Below are 13,125 nucleotides of genomic sequence, written 5' to 3'. Positions count from 1 at the left end.
CATCAAAGCCCTCCCCACACTGCTGACCCTGTCTCTGATGTTTCCATTTCTGAACAAGGCCCAAGTCCTCTGACTCCCAGCCCAGTGTCCTTTATTTTACCCAACAGCTACTTCTCTGTGACAAGGGACACAATTTCCAGGACACAGACTGACACAGAGTAGCAGAAAGGGCACAGGCCTTGAAGCCAGAGGTAAGATGAAGTCCCAGCTGGCTAGCCTTGGGCAAAGTTTCTTAACCTCTCTGAGTGTTAAGAGGAAAATGAGATCAGCCATCAGTAGAAAAAGAAAATGAAGGCTGTGAGCAGACAAACTCCATTCAGGGGACCTATTTAGAAGAGAGAAGAAAAATGGCATTGCCATTTTGGAAGCTTAAAGGTAATCAGCTATTTGGGGGTCTGTTTAACAAAGAATGTGCTGGCAGACGGGGTTTACTCTGCAGCATTTATGAAGGGGGAGCTCAGAGAGACCACACATGGCTTGGGACCAGCACTGCTTAGGGGAGCAGACCCCCTGACCTCCAAAACACTTGGGCTTGGCCTGGGAGGCAGATGGAAATAGATAACTCCAGCACAGAACCTAAAACTATCTCACCCTCCTGCCTCAACTGATCCACACTCCCCAGGCTGACTTTTGCCCTATTTCACTTTCCTTCTGGCTTAGCCTAGAAGTAGAGTTGCCAGATTTAGCAAATAAAATACAAGTACTTAAACTAAAAAATTATTCCTTGTTGGCCTGAAATGCAAATTGAACTGGGAAGCCTGTATTTTATGTGGCAACTCAACCTACAGGGAAGGTTTACTGATGCAGGGGAGGAAGACTATCCTCTACCCACTCTGGGTCCTTTCTGGCTGGGCTACAAATTAAATTGACATGAGACAGAATAACAGCAGAAAATCAAACAAAGCTTTATAACATGTATACATGGGAGAGACCCAGGAAAAACTGGGTAGCTCAACAAAATGGCAGAGGTTCTCATCCTAAATACTATCTTCAGCTAAAGACAAAGGAGGATGTTGGGGGTGGGGGGAGTCAGTTATGGGAGATTACCAGAAAAGCACAGTAAACAAAAATGTGCAGATTTAAATCCTCACCTTCTGCACTGATAAGAGTTTCTAGAGATAAGGTCATCCCCCCTCTTCCCAGTACAAAGAGGGAGATATCTTTACAAATGGAGTTTTCCCTTATGAATGTAAATGTCTCTTACAAAGGGTATCTTCTACTTTTACTTGGTTTTCAGAGCTTTGATAAGAATGGGCTTAGCAAGGACCCTCCCAGTCTATCCATACCCAGAGTTATCTATGGTGATGGCCACATCCAAATGCAAGATCCTCAGGACAGGCCTTCTATCTTAAATTCTTTTAGGCAGTTAGTTTGCAGGGGGAGGTCAAAGTTTCTTTCTAAGTCTTTTGATCCTTTATTGTCTTCAGCTCGAAATAATCCACATACCAGAGTGGCACATCTTGGGGCAGTATGCTCTGAACCCCATCACTGACAATTGAGTGGCAGAACCTATGTTTTCATAAAAGCCCTCAGCCCATGCTGGCCAACCCCCATCGGTGCACTTTGCATACACTGCAATCATCTGTTTATCGTTTGTCTCCAGGCCGAGTGCTCCTTCAGAGCAAGGGCTGGGTCTGCCTGGTCCACCATCAAATCCTGGTGGCACGTGGTACAAAGAATACTGTACTTGTTATAATGTCTGCATTTTATTTTTTAAATACTTCCATCAGAATGGTGTGATATTATGTCTGTGTTAGTTAAAACTTTAATTCCAGCGGCAGTCTTTTGCCCTCATCGAAAATCCCTTCTCCAGCTAGTTAGCTAGCTTTGCATCAGAAAGGCCACATCCAAATGCAAGATCACAAGGGTTTCATAAATACCTGCAGCTTTGCTAATTGCAAAGTGAAAGTCAGAAATGGGTTTTCATTGATGAAATTGGTGGCTTGTTAATTAGCATGACAAGTGTTAGAAAGAGGTTCTTGTTGGTGAAATTAAAGGTATTCAGGATCTATAGATTTGCTTAAATATGTTCCAGATACTCTCCACCTTTACATGAAGAGGTTATCAGAATCTAGCAGTGCCTGTAGCCTGCACCTTAGAGATGGCACCTGAAGCTTGCTCTAACCTTTCATGTTGGAAGATTTCTGGTTCCCTAATGCTTCTGGAGTGTTGCATCTTCCTTGAGTGGACCTTTTATGCAAGGGATAGGCTGAGAGCTGGGACTTCCTCAAGCCTCGAGAACAGGTTGCAGGAACTGTTTTGTGCCTGGTTGCTAATGAATACATGTTTGATAAACATCTCCGTCTGCAACAGAGTTTGGTCAGAGACTTGCTTTTGTGTGAACTGGTAGTGAGGCTGTGGGCGAGGGGGTTAGCTCACCCTCACTCACCTCAAACTTCTTTGGAGATGTGTCAGTTATTAAGATATTGTGACTCAGCTCCAAACTCACCCTTCTTTATGATGCTGGGGCTGGGAATCTGCAAACCCCATTTCTGCTTTGCCAGCTGCCCCCTGTTAGGCTGTGCCCACAGGAGGTGCTAGAGGAAGACTCAAGGCTAGAGGAAGAAGAAAGGACTTGTTTCTTCCTTTGGGTGTCTGCTGGCTTCCTGTTGGCTTCCTAGGGCTTCCTGTTAGCTTCCTGATCCTGTGAGTGCTCCCCCCCCACACACACACAACGCTTCTTCACTCTGGCAGCAGCAATTCCTTCCTGTAGCAGTAGCTGAACCCAGTCTGCAGTTTTTCTGACATCCACAGAACCAGCCTCATCACCTCCTACCCCAAAGACAACAGCTGGCCAGTATCCGCTGCTCCGAGGTCTGGGTCCCAGCCCAATGAGATCCGTCTCTGAGCTCAGAGATGCCAAAACCAGCTGGTCAGCACTCTGTCCTCAGGGATCTGGGTCCCAGCTCCGTGGGGCCCCTGCTCTGAGCTCAGACACCAGCACCAGCCAGCAGGTGCCCCTTCCTCAGGCTGAGGAGTTTCAGCCCCATGTGATCCTCCAGAAACACAAAGGTGGGTTTGGAAGAAATTAACTGTTTTTCCAAGTTGTTTCTTTTCCTTTTGTATGTTAAGGAGATGTAACACCAACCATCCTGAAACTGACCAAGCGAGAAACTCAAGGGAGATGTAACCACCAGCCATCCTGAAACTGACCAAGCCTCACCACAATAGCTGTGCCCATGACCATTGCCTTATTTTTAATGCAAAGATCTCTCCAGGAGGAGCTTAGGCCCCATTATGTGGAAGCATGTTCTCCAACTGAGCCTGTGGAAGCGAATACCAGCCTCTCTCTTTTGAATATTCATTCCCCAACTGAAATAAAACTTCCTGCTTCCCTTTGTTTGGGGACGCCATGACTTTGGAAATGATTCCTCATGGCCTCCTATTTGCTGCAAATACACTTTATTTTGTGAGACAACTTCCATTGGTGTCAAGTCCTATTTAACTCACCAGGAGGTGAGCCTACTTGTTTCAGTAACAATCCCTCCTCTAAGCTTCTAGGTTTTAATAATTCCACCTTTTCCCCTTCGTTCCCCAGAAGTGGTAGCTGCTGCCTGAAATTACTGTTCCATGATATGTTAGAGTTCCTTTTTTGCTCTTTTGATTCTTTGGTGACTAATAATTCCTCATACCTAGCTAAGAATTCTCTATATTAAATTCTGTTAAAATAACCCGTGTGGTTTTTGTCTCTTACCTAAAGGGCATGCTACCTTCCAGAAAGAACTTTAGGGTTATGCATGGCCAACCTGGCTTAGGTCAGCACTCAATAAATATTCATGGAATAAATAAATGACTAAGCAACTGGATTTCTCACTGTAAATTAATAATGACTTTCCAGGTTTTTATACCAATCTCATGTGACTTTACCATGAGTCAGTTCCCAGAGCCCTCTTGCTTTGGGAGAGTAACAATCACATCTGAAAAGAATGATACAAAAAGTTTAAAGGGATAACCAGTGTCTAAGTGGGGGCCACAGCAAGGGTCAGTGCACCTACTAGAGTCCCCCAGTTGAATCAGCTCTGCGCTGGAGACTGCTCCCCTAACCCAAAAGTCGGCTTCCCTGTGGCCCAGATGCCCAGCTTCTCTTTGATCTCATTCTTCTCTAAGCTCAGAACCATCTGGGCTCTCCTGGGGGAGGCTGAGAAGCACCTTTGTTCCCCACCCTCCACCCCATCCACACACAAAAAGTTAACAGCTACAGATATTTGATATCCCCAGAAGGCATCACTGATTCAAGGGGATGGGTTGGTGGCTAATGGAGAGGCTGCAGAACTAGTCCCAGGTTCAAAATGATCATTCCAGAGCCAGCTAAGGCCCTAGTCCATGCCTTGACCTCTGCCTTGTTCCCACAAGCATGAGCCATGTTTCAATCTTGGCCCCCTGCATTGGTGGTTTATGCTCTTGTTGGACAAAACATTCTCTCTTCCATCCCTTTGGCAACAGTGATTCAGGCAGGCTATGTACTAGGCCTTGTGCCAAATGCTGGGGATACGAAGTTGCACAGTCTCTGCTCCCATGGAGCTTACAGCAAGAGCAAAGATGATTATAACAGTGGCAAGAGAGGCACAGGAGGAGCATCATCATGCTCTGGAAAGGACGAGGAGGTCTGGAAAGCTTCTTGTTCTTCACTAAGAATCATTGTTGCCAATGTCGGTGTTGCCCCGGCTTCCCCTGGATACCTCTGTACTGTTATTGAGCATTCTCAGCTTCAGTGAGTTTTTGTTGCCAATAAACAGCACCTGTCTGTTCTTTAGAGGGCCTGCCCTCCCACTCCTATAATAGCTTTATTGAGGAGAGCGGGGAAATGGCTGGAAATGTCTCTCTCCCTAGGGTGGGGCAGCCCTGCCAATGACTGACGGGCGGGGGAGTATGGAAGCCCAGCTCCCTTGCCTTCGGTGGGATCACCCTGAGGCAAACTCACACTCCAGAGCCCCCACCCCAGGGTCAGGCTGAAGCCATCCTCTGCCGGACTTCGTCTGAGATGGACTCCAGGCTTCATCCCCAACCTAAGCCGCCCATTTATTTGTGACTGCCCGGGACTGGGGCAGCCTTTGTTTTCCTCCCCAGGTGGGTCCCTCCACGGCCTGTGGGGAGCACCAGCTGATAAGATGTGAACAGCCTTTGTCCTCCACTCCTGTGCAGGCCAACGTTACTTAGCGCAGCCCTTCCGAAGCACCTGGGCGGAGCGCTGCCCGCTGCCTTCCATAGGTGAGCCTCCCTATGTCAACTGAGGGAGGAGCTCTCAGATTCCAGATGAGAATCTCGCACCCCACCCCGCCTTCCCCTGGCCACCCATCCTCCCTTCACCAGGCAGCTCTCAGCGGGCGATGCGCCCCCAGTGTGAAGTCCAGATAAATCCCCTACTCCTCCTTCAGTGCTCGCCGCCATCTGTAAGCACCAGGGGGCCTTCCACCAGCAACCACTCCCTCCCCAAGCCCTCGGTCCTGGACCCCTGTGGGTCTTTCCCCACAGGTATTTCACTGCACGGATGACTCCTGAGCAAATCTCACATATTCATTCAGCTGAAGGTACTGGGGGCCATAACTGTTCCCAGGGAATATTCAACAGGGATCTTCAGCGTCTGAACCCAAATACTGCAGATAGTTCCTGTCGCAGATATGGCCCAGCCCATATCCCCGCGGCCTACCCGGAGGCAGGTCATCTGCTGACATTCCTGTGCTTGCCAGTGGCTTCTGAGTTCCAGTTTCCACTTCAAAGATGTGTGACTTTGGGAAAATCCTTATATGTTTCTAAACTTGAGTCTCCTCATCTGAAAAATGGGAGTCAGAACACCTACCTCCCCGGGCTACTGTGAGGACTGAATCTGATACCATCTGGAGCGATACTTGATCAACTGCAAAGCATTGTCCAGGTATTGTTATTGGGCAAAGGGAGTGGACAGTAGTGTGAACAATGGGGTGGACTCAGAAAAGCATGACGGCTGTGGAGGTGACAGTAAGGGAATCAAGGTGACTAGAGCACGGAATGTATGGAAGAGAGGTATCACAGGTTGGGCTTTCCGGAAGCAGATGGCTTTTGAAGGGCAAGACATTTATTAGCGATGGAGTCTTGTGGAAAGAAGCGGAGGGAGGCACGGTAGGGCAAAGGGAGAAGCCGAGCTGCAGCGTGGGCCCCACAAAGCCTTGAGCTCGGGAGCGAAGGTCACCCACTGGAGTGTTCCTGTGATAGGCTGGAATGGCCACATTGTTATACCCTTTTTATACTTTCTGCTAAAGCATACTTTTATACTCAGTGACCAGGTGTGGGCTGCCTGGGAAGGGTGTGACCTGGAGCGAAGTGGCTCTCTGCACTGAGGCCAACTGATAGAGGTGACAGCTGGGTCCTGTCTGCTCGTCGCACTTCCCAGGGCTGGGTGACAAGAACTTCCTTGAAGGAGCATCTGGTGACACATCTCTGTCTACCACAAGAGGGATAGGGGATAATACCAGACGAGTGGTCCTGGCAATCATTAATTAATTCAGTTATTCATTCAGATAGATAGTCAGCCAGTCGACAAGTGACCATCTGGGACCTGCTCTGTGCCAGGGATTCAGCTAGGTGCTGTGGAAAGATACACTGACAAACAAGACAAGGTACTGCCATGGTTTGGATTCCCCCAGAAGCAGATCCTGAGGTAAAAGGCGAGTGCTAGCTAACGGTTTATTTGGGGAGTGCAAGGAACAGCAAAAGTGAGTCAATTAAGGGTGGGCTTTACTGGCTCCCACTGCGGGCAACTGGAGCTCATGCCGACAGGGAAAACTCTGGGTGTAGAGCACTTCCTTCAGCAGTATCTCATCCAAAGGGCAAGGGAGCCAGGGTATTTATACAGCAACTCCCATCAGTCGTTGGTTGCTAGCTGTGCTCAGGAGCTATGAAGTCAGTCCCTGGCACTTTCAGCCTATCCTGTGCTGCTGGGCACAGAAATGTAAGTGCTGAGAGGATGTGGGGGCAGGGCGGGGGGCACTGGCTGTGGGCGCTACACTCACATCAAGCACGTTGCAGTCTTGTCGGGAAGACTGACCATTGGAAAACAGCCTGATAGGTGCAATGACAGAGGCATGCTTGGGACACAAAGAAGAAGGCCCTAATCTGACAGGGCTGCTCAAGGAGGTGGCTTAATACATAAGCTGAGTCTTAAAAGGCAGCAAAGGGTGGGCCTAGAGAAGGGGCCAGAAAAGAGCCTTTCAGGCTTTGACAGCGGGGCTGCTTCGACAGTTTTCAAGTCATCCAGAGTGGCCGGAGCATAGCTAGCACATGAAAGAAGAGGAATAGAGGGATGAGGCAGGGGGAGAAGGTGGAGCTAGATCACGCAGAGCCTGAATGAGGATTTCTACTTCCTATGGAAGGATTGAGGAGCATGCCAGGATTTTAAGCATAGGTATGTCATGAATCTGATATACTTTCTAGAGAAATCACTGCAGCTCTAGAGCAGAGAATGGATTTGAGGGGACAGGACTGAGGGCAGGGGCAGGGAGCCCTGGAGAGAAATTACAAAGGCTGAAAACAAGGACGTGGCTGTGGAGAGAGAGAAAGTGACAGAATCAAGAGAGATGAAGAATGAACAAGGCCTAATGGCAAACAGGATGAGGAGCCCTAGAGAGGCGTCTATGCCAGTTGTGGGTTCCCATCCAGAGTTTTAATCATACCTTTCAACTTTCTACCACACCTGGAAGGACTGTTTACCTGGAACCAGGATATAGCAAGGAGATCTTTGTAAGTTCTACTTCAGCAAGATCACAAGCATAAACTATGAGTGGGTAATTGAGGTGCAAGTACCAGGCCTGTGTTATTACCTTGAGAACATTCCATGCTCAAAGTCAGACAGAGGGCCTAAAGTCTTGATTTAAATCCGTTTTCAATGAGAAGATTCACCACAACTTATTTCTCAAGGCACTCGAAAGATTAGAAGATTGCTAGCAAGTTAAAGGCAGTCTTTCTAATTGGTGCTCCCTGAGTCAATTTTGTGTGTGTGTGTGAGGAAGACTGGCTCTGAGCTAGCATCTGCTGCCAATCCTCCTCTTTTTTTTTGGCTTGAGGAAGATTAGTCCTGAGCTAACACCTGTGCCCATCTTCCTCTACTTTGTACGTGGGACGCTGCCACACATGGCTTCGCGAGGGGTGCGTAGGTTTGTGCCCGGGATTCGAACCCACCAACTCCAGGCTGCTGAAGTGGAGCACACTAACTTAAACACTACGCCACCGGGCTGGCCCCCTGGGTCAATTTTTTTAAAATATATTTTTTGATTGAGGTATAATTGACATATTAGTTTCAGGTGTACAGTATAATGATTCAAAATTTGCATATATTGTGAAATGATCACCACAATAAGTCTAGTTAACATCTGTCACCACACATAGTCACAAAAAAAATTTCTTTTTTGTAATGAAGACATTTAAGATCTACTGCCTTAGCAACTTTCAAGTATACAATACAGTATTATTCACTATAGTCACCATGCTGTACATTACATCCCCATGACTTATTTATTTTATGACTGGAAGTTTGTACCTTTTGACCCCCTTCACCCATTTTCCCACCCCCTACCCCCTACCTCTGCTCTGGCCACCACCAATCTGTTCTCTGTATCTATGAGCTTGGTTCTTTTTTTCTTTTTAGATTCCACATATAAGTGAGAACATATGGTATTTGTCTTGCTCCATCTGACTTATTTCACTTAGCATAATGCCCTGAAAGTCCATCTATGTTGATATTTAGGTTGTTTCCATGTCTTGGCTATTGTAAATAATGCTGCAATGAACATGGGGGTGCAGATATCTTTTCAAGTGAGTGTTTTCATTTTCTTCGCATAAATACTCTGAAGTGGAATTGCTGGATCATACAATAGTTCTATTTTTAACTTTTTGAGGAACTTCCTTACTGTTTTCCATAGTGGCTGCACAAATTTACATTCCCACCAACAACGCACGAGTTCCCTTTTCTCCACATCCTCACGCTGTCTCATTTTTAGCTCCTTTTTTCTCCATTGCTCCTCATGCCTTGCCTACAAGTACAGTGTTTTGGTTGCTATTGCTCTTGTTTTTTCCTAACAGGTACCAAAGTAACCCATATCTCATTCAGGTAAGGAAGGAATCAAAGATGGTCATGGTGCAAAATGTTCTTGTCTCTCTGATTGCAGTGGAGTCTCCAATGGATCTGATGTATTAATAAGATCAAGGCCTCAAAAATAAATACTGCCCTGGAAGTTGCATACATCCTTCCTACTTACATCCCATTGGCCAGAACTTAATCATACAGCTGTATCCAGCTGCAAGGAAAGTTAAGAAATGCAATTTTTATTTCAGGGGACCATATATCTAGCTGAAAAATGAGGCTTTCTTTTAAAGAGGACAAAGAGGAGAGGGAACATTGTGGGGCAACTGGAAGTCTCTGCTGTATTAGTTAGCTATTGCTGCCTAACAAAACATCCCAAAACTTAGTAGCCTAAAACAACTACCATTTTATTTCTCACAACTCTGTGGGTCAGGAATTTGTGGGAGGGCATGACTCATCTCTGTTCTTCTGGATGTTGGCTGAGACTGGAGAACCCAAAATATCTGCACAACTGATGGCTGAGTTGGGGTGGCTTAAATGGCTGGAGGCTCACTGCAATGTCTGGGCCTCTGTCTTCCCATGGTGTTGGCAAGGTTCACTAACATGTCTGAAGGCTTGGTTCTCCTCCAAGTGGTTTCTCTCTCCAGACAGATAACCTGGGCTTCTTTACATGGTAGCTGGAAATCCCTCCAAGCAAAAGTGGAAGCCACAAGGCCTCTTGAGGCCTGGACTCAGACCCTCCACCCACATCACTTCAGCCACATTCTATTCATCAAAAAAAGTGTCAAGGCCAGCCCAGATTCAAAGAGTAGAGAAATAATTCCACCTCTTGATAGGATGAGCTGCAAAGACACTTTGCAAAGCGATGTGAACATTGGGAGACGTGATTCACTGGGAGCCATTTTTAAGAATCTACCACAGCTGCCATTGGGGGTATATTAGTCTGCTTGGGCAGTCGTAAGAAAATACCACAGACTGAGTGGCTTAAACAACACAAATTTGTTTTCTCACAATTCTCGAGGCTGGAAGCCCAAGATCAAGATGCTGGCAAGGTTGGTTTCTCCTGAGGCCTCTCTCCTTCGTTTACAGATGGCCACCTTCTCACTGTGTCCACTTGGTCTTTCCTCTTGTGATAGTGTGATTTGTAATAAGAAATATATATTTGGTCTCTGTCCCCATTTCTGGCACAGAGCTTCTAAAACTATTGGAGTTTCCTATGTGTTGAGAGCGATAAAGGTGTCTTTTGTTATGTTAATGAGGTTGCTTTTGGACTGCACCTAAGGATGGGGGCTGGTTGCCAGGGGAACCAACCATGTGATTGGAAGCTTGGAACTTTCAGTCTCCCCAACCCCAACCTCTGGGGAGGGGAGAGGGACTGGAGGGTGAATTAATCACCAGTGGTCAATAATTTAATCAATCATGCCTATGTAATGAAGTCTGCATAAACACCTGAAAGGATGGGGTTTGGAGAGTTTCCAAGTTGGTGAACCAGAATGCATCCACCTGCCACCATGCCAGGCCCCACACTCCACGAGGACAGACGCTCCTTTGTTCAGGACCTTGCCCTACATATCTCTTCATCAGGCTATTGATTCGTATCCTTTAATATCCTTTGTAATACACCAGTAATCTAGTAAGTAAAATGTTTCTCTGAGTTCTGTGAGCTACTCTAGCAAATTAACTGAATGCAAGGAGGGAGTCACTGGAACCCTCAATCTATAGTCAGTTGGTCAGAAGCACAGGTGATAACCTGGGCTTGCGACTGGCATCTGAAGTTGGGGAGTGGCAGTCTTGTGGGACTGAGCCCTTAACCTGTGAATCTGATGCTATCTCCAGGTATAGTGTCAGAATTGAGTTAAATTGAAGGACACACAGCTAGCATCTGAGAATTACTTGGTAGAGGGAAAAAACCCATACATTGTAATTGGTGACCAGAATCCTTGCCTCTGTGCTTGCACATCCCTAGTGTCTCTTCCCCTTGTTATAAGGACATCAGTCAGATTGTACTAGGGCTCCATCCTCACACCTCATTTAACCTTAATTATCTCTTTAAAGGCCCTTTCTCCAAACACAGTCACATTAGGGGTTGGGGTTTCAACACACGAATTTTGGGAACACAATTCAATCAATAACAGGGGTTAATATATTAAGTTTGATCAGTCATTTACACTACTTACCAATGCTTCTGAACTAGTCTTCTGGTGATTGAGAATTTCCTCTTGAATTCCACCAAGTAAATACTGGTGCCTTGGTTTGGTTATATATGCACATCTCAAGGATCTAAAAGAAACCAGAAATTAAACACAAAATTAATTCTTATACTTTTTCTACAGAAGCATATCTCTCAAAAAAAAACCAGTAGTCCATTTAGGATGTAGAATGCTGGAAAGAGCACCCTTATAACGATACCGACAAAAAATCTGGACAATCTGAAAATCACTTTTCTTGAACTCATCAGAGAGCCAAGGTCACAGGGCAACCAAGTGACTTGAACTCTAAGGAAAGACAGATGCCTCCAAGATGAGACAAGACATGAGCACCTGTTTGCCTGGGACAACAACCACTGGACACTGGCCCTAGTGGAAAAGTTGGACAACATGCAAGATCAGATGGGTAATTTCATCAGAGAGAATAAAATAAGAAAGAAGCAAATGGAAATGCTAGAAATGAAAAACACTACTGTGCCTTTGATGGCTCATCAGGGGACTTGATACAGCTGACCAGCAAATTTGAAGATAGGTCAGCAGAAATAACCCAAACTGAAACACAAAGAGAAAAGAAGAGTGGGGGGAAAATCCAGAACAGAGCATCCAAGAGCTGTGGGACAATATCAGTCTAACATATATGTAATGGGAATCCCAGGAGAAGAGAGAGAATGGGGCAGGAGAAATATTTGAAGAAATAATGGCTGAGAATTTTCCAAAATTAATGACAGACACTCAACCACAGAGCCAAGAACCTCAGAAAACACCAAGCAGGATTAAAAAAGACAACTAGCATATCATATTTAAGCAGCTGGAAACCAAAGACAAAGAGAAAATCATGAAGGTGGCCAGAGAAAAGAGACACATTATATACAGTAAAACAAAGATAGGAATTATAGCAGACTTCTCCTCAGAAACCATGCAAGTCAGAAGACAATAAAGTGCCATCTTTAAAATGCTTAAAAGAAAAAGAACATGTCAATCCCAAATTCTATACCCAGCAAACATATATTTCAAAAGTGAAAGAGATATAATTAGCAAAGGGATTTTTAAAAGTCACTTGTTTTAGATTTTGTATTTTGACTTTTAAGAAATGCAATATAGGGGCCAGCCCCGTGGCTTGGCAGTTGAGTGCGCGCACTCCGCTGCTGGCGGCCCAGGTTCGGATCCTGGGTGCGCACCGACACACCGCTTCTCCAGCCATGCTGAGGCCACGTCCCACATACAGCAACTAGAAGGATGTGCAGCTATGACATACAATTATCTGCTGGGGCTTTGGGGGGAAATAAAATAAATAAATAACATCTTAAAAAAAAAAAAAGAAAGGCAATATAGGTAAATATGTGAGGTAATAGATGTGTTAATTAACTTGATGGGTGGAATTCTCTCACAATGTATACGTGTATCAAATCATCACGTTGTACACTTTATCTTACTATTTTATTTATCAATTATACCTCAATAAAGCCAAAGGAAAATAAGAAATGCAATAAAAATACTGCTATTTTAATAAATAATGAAAGAGAAATGCTTTCAGGGCCTGCCTGGCGGCATAGTGGTTAAGTTCATGCACTCCCCTTTGGTGGCCTGGGTTCACACGTTCAGATCCCGGGCACAGACCTACACCACTCATCAAGCCATGCTGCAGCGGTGTCCCACACACAAAATAGAGGAGGATGGGCACAGATGTTAGTTCAGGGCCACTCTTCCTCATCAGGCAAAAAGAGGAAGATTGGCAACAGGTGTTAGCTCAGGGCCAGTCTTCCTCATGGAAAAAAAAAAGAGAGAGAAATACTTTCTCAGGCAAAGAAAAACTGAGAGGATTCATTGCCAGCAGAATTGCACTACAGGAAATGTTACAAGTAGAAG

Source organism: Diceros bicornis, chromosome X (genome assembly GCF_020826845.1).
Source record: "Diceros bicornis minor isolate mBicDic1 chromosome X, mDicBic1.mat.cur, whole genome shotgun sequence".
NCBI lineage: Eukaryota > Metazoa > Chordata > Mammalia > Perissodactyla > Rhinocerotidae > Diceros > Diceros bicornis.
The sequence above is the reverse complement of the archived record's forward strand: the minus strand, read 5'-3'. Positions refer to the sequence as shown.